We start from the raw sequence: 6,381 nt of genomic DNA, 5'->3' as shown, positions 1-6,381 counted from the left end.
TTGTTGTAAAATCACCAGCATCCCTTGTTTAATGTTCAATAGCAATCACATTTTTATACCACAGGCACCAGAAGGTGCTTTATGGAATACTGATATCAAATTCATAGCAGTATAAAAAAATAAAAAATGAAAAAACATCTTCATAGCCATATTTCTACTTTTTAGCAAAAGGAAATTTAAGTGAATTCTCTTACTCTATGTACATATGTTATTTGTGGTTTTCAAATTAAGAAATGTAAAAGATGCAGCAGAAGGGCAGCCCCTATGGCTCAAAGGGGTAGGGCGCTGGTCCCATATGCCAGAGGTGGCAGGTTCAAACCCAGCCGTGGCCAAAAAAAAACTGCAAAAAAAAAAAAAAAAAAAAAGATGCAGCAGAAGTGTCATAGTTCACCACCCTTACACTGACCAACTCAAGTCGACCTAATTTGCATAGCCCAGACACAACACGTGTGTGTCAACAAAGCAAGCCTAGCTCCTTAGGTCGACAATTTCTATATGTTGACCAGTTTGTCACAGTCCCTGGGTCGTCACCTTCTACTGGTGTTCTTGTTGTTCTCTCTCGTCCTTCTCTTTTGTCATTTTTTTTTTTTTAGAGACAGAGTCTCCCTTTGTCACCCTCAGTAGAGTGCCCTGGCATCACAGCTCACAGCAACCTCCAGCTCTTGGGCTTAGGCAATTCTCTTGCTTCAGCTCCCGAGTAGCTGGGGCTACAGGTGCCTGCCATAACGACCGGCTGTTTTTTGTTGCAATTTGGCCGGGGCCAGGTTCGAACCCAGCACCCTCGGTATATGGGGCCGGCGCCCTACTCACCGAGCCCATGCGCCATCCATCAAATTTTTATTTTATTTTATTTTATTAAATCATAAAGAAGTACATCATGTATACATTAATGCATTTATGGGGTACAATGTGCTAATTTCATATAGAATTAGGAATGCTTACATCATACTGGTTAAGGTATATCCCTCACCTCAGTTACTTAATTATTGTGTTAAGATATTTATACTCTGTACTTAATAGATCTTACATGGACCCTTGCAATATGCACCAAAGGTGTGATCCCACCATTCGCCCTCCCTCCATCTGACCTCCCCCCTCCCCTCGCATCCACCCTCCTCCCTCCTTCATCCGGGCCATAGTTGTGATCTATTCCTCACATGAAAGTGTGAGTGATTGTAAATTGGTTTCATAATACTACTGAGTACATTGGATACTTTTTCCTCTATTCTTGAGATACTTTACTAAGTAGGAAATGTTCCAGCTCCATCCATGTAAATGTAAAAGAAGTAAAGTCTCCATCTTTATTTAAGGCTGCATATTATTCCATGGTGTACATATACCACAATTTATTAATCCACTCATGGGTCGATGGACACTTGAGCTTCTTCTATGACTTGGCTATTATGAATCAAGATGCAATGAACAATCTGGTGCAAATGCTTTGTTATAAAGTGATTTTTGGTCTACAGTAAGTAAAGCAAGCAGACAGCCCTCAGAATGGGAGAGGATATTTGCAGGTTATGTTTCTGACAAGGGTTTGATAACCAGAATCCACAGAGAACTCAAACTTATTAATTAAGTTTTATTATTATCTATAATAATAAAAGAACAAGTAATCCCATTTTTTTTTTTAATTGTTGGAGATTCATTGAGGGTACAATAAGCCAGGTTACATTGATTGGAATAGTTAGGCAAAGTCCCTCTTGCAATCATGTCTTGCCCCCATAAAGTATGACACACACCAAGGCCCCACCCCCCTCCCTTCATCCCTCTTTCTGCTTTTCCTCCCCCCGCATAACCTTAATTGTCATTAATTGTCCTCATATCAAAATTGAGCACATAGGATTCATGCTTCTCCATTCTTGTGATGCTTTACTAAGAATAATGTCTTCCACGTCCATCCAGGTTAATACAAAGGATGTAAAGTCTCCATTTTTTTAAATAGCTGAATAGTATTCCATGGTATACATATACCACAGTTTGTTAATCCATTCCTGGGTTGGTGGGCATTTAGGCTGTTTCCACATTTTGGCGATTATAAATTGAGCTGCAATAAACAGTCTAGTACAAGTGTCCTTATGATAAAAGGAATTTTTTCCTTCTGGGTAGATGCCCAGTAATGGGAATGCAGGATCAAATGGGAGGTCTAGCTTGAGTGCTTTGAGGTTTCTCCATACTTCCTTCCAGAAAGGTTATACTAGTTTGCAGTCCCACCAGCAGTGTAAAAGTGTTCCCTTCTTTCCACATCCACGCCAACATCTGCAGTTTTGAGATTTTGTGATGTGGGCCCTTCTCACTGGGGTTAGATGGTATCTTAGGGTGGTTTTGATTTGCATTTCTCTAATAGATAGGGATGATGAACATTTTTTCAGATGTTAGCCATTCGTCTGTCTTCTTTAGAGAAGGTTCTATTCATGTCTCTTGCCCATTGATATGGGATTGTTGGATTTTTTCATGTGGATTAATTTGAGTTCTCTATAGATCCTAGTTATCAAGCTTTTGTCTGATTGAAAATATGCAAATATCCTTTCCCATTGTGTAGGTTGTCTCTTTGCTTTGGTTATTGTCTCCTTAGCTGTACAGAAGCTTTTCAGTTTAATGAAGTCCCATATGTTTATGTTTGTTGTTGTTGCAATTGTCATGGCAGTCTTCTTCATGAAGTCTTTCCCCAAGCCAATAACTTCCAGTGTTTTTCCTATGCTTTCTTTGAGGATTTTTATTGTTTCATGCCTTAAATTTAAGTCCTTTATCCATTTTGAATCAATTTTTGTGAGTGGGGAAAGGTGTGGGTCCAGTTTCAGTCTTTTACATGTAGACATCCAGTTCTCCCAACACTATTTATTGAATAGGGAGTCTTTTCCCCTAAGGTACGTTCTTGTTTGGTTTATCAAAGATTAGGTGGTTGTAAGATGTTAGTTTCATTTCTTGGTTTTCAATTCGATTCCAAGTGTCTATGTCTCTGTTTTTGTGCCAATACCATGCTGTCTTGACCACTATGGCTTTGTAGTACAGACTAAAATCTGGTATGCTGATGCCCCCAGCTTTATTTTTATTACTAAGAACTGCCTTAGCTATACGGGGTTTTTTCTGGTTCCATGCAAAACGCAGAATCATTTTCTCTAAATCTTGAAAGTACGATGTTGGTATTTTGATAGGAATGGCATTGAATAGGTAGATTGCTTTGGGAAGTATAGACATTTTAACAATGTTGATTCTTCCCATCCATGAGAATGGTATGTTCTTCCATTTGTTAATATCCTCTGCTATTTCCTTTCTGAGGATTTCATAGTTTTCTTTATAGAGGTCCTTCACCTACTTCATTAGGTATATTCCTAGGTATTTCATTTTCTTTGAGACTATGGTGACGGGAGTTGTATCCTTAATTAGCTTCTCATCATGACTGTTATTGGTGTATACACAGGCTACTGACTTGTGAACATTGATTTTATATCCTGAAACATTACTGTATTTTTTGATGACTTCTAGGAGTCTTGTGGTTGAGTCTTTGGGGTTCTCTAAGTATAAGATCATGTCGTCAGCAAAGAGGGAGAGTTTGACTTCCTCTGCTCCCATTTGGATTCCCTTTATTTCCTTGTCTTGCCTAATTGTATTGGCTAGAATTTCTAGCACTATGTTGAATAGTAAAGGTGACAGAGGACAACCTTGTCTGGTTCCAGTTCTAAGAGGAAAAGCTTTCAGTTTTACTCCATTCAGTAAAATATTAGCTGTGGGTTTGTCATAGATAGCTTCAATCAGTTTTAGAAATGTGCCACCTATGCCTATACTCTTCAGTGTTCTAATTAGAAAAGGATGCTGGATTTTATCAAATGTTTTTTCTGCATCTATTGAGAGGATCATGTGATCTTTATTTTTGCCTCTGTTAATATTGTGGATAACGTTTATGGACTTGTGTATGTTAAACCAGCCTTGCATCCCTGGGATGAAGCCTACTTGATCATGATGTATGACTTTTTTGATGATAAGCTGTAATCTATTGGCTAGGATTTTGTTGAGAATTTTTGCATCTATATTCATGAGTGAGATTGGTCTGAAATTCTCCTTTTTGTTTGGGTCTTTTCCTGGTTTTGGTATCAGTGTGATGTTTGCTTCATAGAATGTGTTGTGGAAGATTCCTTCTTCCTCCATTTTTAGGAGTAATTTCTGCAGTACAGGAAAAAGCTCTTCCTTGAAGGTTTGATAGAATTCTGGTGTGAAGCCATCTGGACCAGGGCATTTTTTGGTTGGAAGATTTTTTATTGTTTCTTTGATCTCAGTGCTTGAAATTGGTCTGTTCAGGAGCTCTATTTCTTCCTGGCTCAGTCTAGGGAGAGAGTGTGATTCCAAATATTGATCCATTTCTTTCACATTGTCAAATTTCTGGGCATAGAGTTTCTGGTAGTATTCAGAGATGATCTCTTGTATCTCTGTGGGATCAGTTGTTATTTCCCCTTTATCATTTCTGATTGAGGTTACTAGAGATTTTACTCTTCTATTCCTCGTTAGTCTGGCCAATGGTTTATCTATTTTATTTATTTTTTCAAAAAACCAATTCCTTGTTTCATTAATTTTCTGAATGATTCTTTTGTTTTCAATTTCATTGATCTCTAATTTGATTTTGGATATTTCTTTTCTTCTACTGAGTTTAGGCTTAGATTGTTCTTCTTTTTCCAATTCCATAAGATCTCTTGTGAGATTGTTGATGTGCTCTCTTTCTGTTTTTCGAATGTAGGGCATCTAAAGGGATGAATTTTCCTCTCAAAACTGCTTTTGCAGTATCCCAGAGGTTTTGGTAGCTTGTGTCTTCATTGTTGTTATGCTCAAGGAAGTTAATGATTTCCTGTTTTATTTCTTCCTGCACCCATCTGTTATTCAACAGAAGATTGTTTAATTTCCATGCCTTTGGGTGGGGTCGAGCATTTTTGTTAGAGTTGAGTTCCACCTTTAGTGCCTTATGGTCTGAAAAGATACAAGGTAAAATTTCAATTCTTTTGATTCTGTTGATATTTGTTTTGTGTCCAGGATATGATCAATTTTGGAGAATGTTCCATGGGGTGATGAGAAGAATGTATATTCTTTATCTTTGGGATGGAGTGTTCTATATGCGTCTATCAAGCACAGTTGTTCTAGGGTCTCATTTAAATCTCTTATATCCTTGTTTAATTTCTGTTTAGAGGATCTGTCCAGCTCTGTAAGAGGAGTGTTATGGTCCCCTGTTATTATGGTATTATCAGATATCATATTGCTCAGACTGAGTAAGGTCTGTTTGAAGAATCTGGGAGCATTTAAATTGGGTGCATAAATATTTAGAATTGAAATGTCTTCTTGTTGTATTTTTCCCTTGACCGATATAAAGTGACTATCTTTGTCTTTTTTGACTTTAGTTGCTTTAAATCCACATGTATCTGAAAATGAGATTGCAACTCCTCTTTTCTTCTGAATTCCATTTGCCTGAAAAAATGTCTTCCAACCCTTGACTCGGAGCTTTAATTTTTTCTTTTGAAGCCAGGTGTGTTTGTTGCAGACAGCAAATGGATGGCTTGTGTTTTTTAATCCAGTCAGCCAATTTTGTCTCTTCAGTGGGGAATTCAAGCCATTAAGATTTATTGAGATAATTGATAAGTGTGGTAGTATTCTATTCATCTTATTTTGTGAGAGTCCATTGCTTAGTTTTATCTTTTGCATCAGTGTGGAGGTTAGGTTCTGTCTTTTAATTTCTGAGTTCTTACTTTGTTGCTGATCCATTGTGGTGGTCAGTGTGCAGAACAGGTTGAAGTATTTCCTGTAGAGCTGGTCTTGTTGTGGCAAATTTTCTCAATGTTTGTATATCCGTAGATGATTTGATTTCTCCGTCAATTTTTAAGCTTAGCTTAGCAGGGTACAGAATTCTGGGCTGGAAATTGTTCTTTTTAAATAGATTAAATGTAGATGACCATTGTCTTCTTGCTTGGAAAGTTTCATTAGAGAAGTCTACGGTCACTCTGGTGGATTTGTCCCTGTAGGTCAACTGGTGCTTACTCCTGGCAGCTTGCAGAATCTTTTCTTTTGTCTTGACTGTGGACAGGTTCATCACAATGTGTCTTGGAGAAGCTCGATTAGAGTTGAGGCGACCTGGGGTCCGATATCCCTCTGAAAGCAGTGTGTCAGAATCTTTGGTGATATTTGGGAAATTTTCTTTTATAACATTCTCTAGTATGGCTTCCATTCCTCTGGGGCATTCTTCTTCCCCTTCTGGGATTCCTATAACTCGTATGTTGGAATGCTTCATAAAGTCCCATAATTCTGACAGTGAATGTTCTGCTTTCTCTCTCTTCTTTTCTGCCTCTTTTACTATCTGAGTTATCTCAAGAACTTTGTTTTCTACATCTGAAATTCTTTCTTCTG

The sequence above is a fragment of the Nycticebus coucang genome, chromosome 11 (genome assembly GCF_027406575.1).
Source record: "Nycticebus coucang isolate mNycCou1 chromosome 11, mNycCou1.pri, whole genome shotgun sequence".
NCBI lineage: Eukaryota > Metazoa > Chordata > Mammalia > Primates > Lorisidae > Nycticebus > Nycticebus coucang.
The sequence above is the reverse complement of the archived record's forward strand: the minus strand, read 5'-3'. Positions refer to the sequence as shown.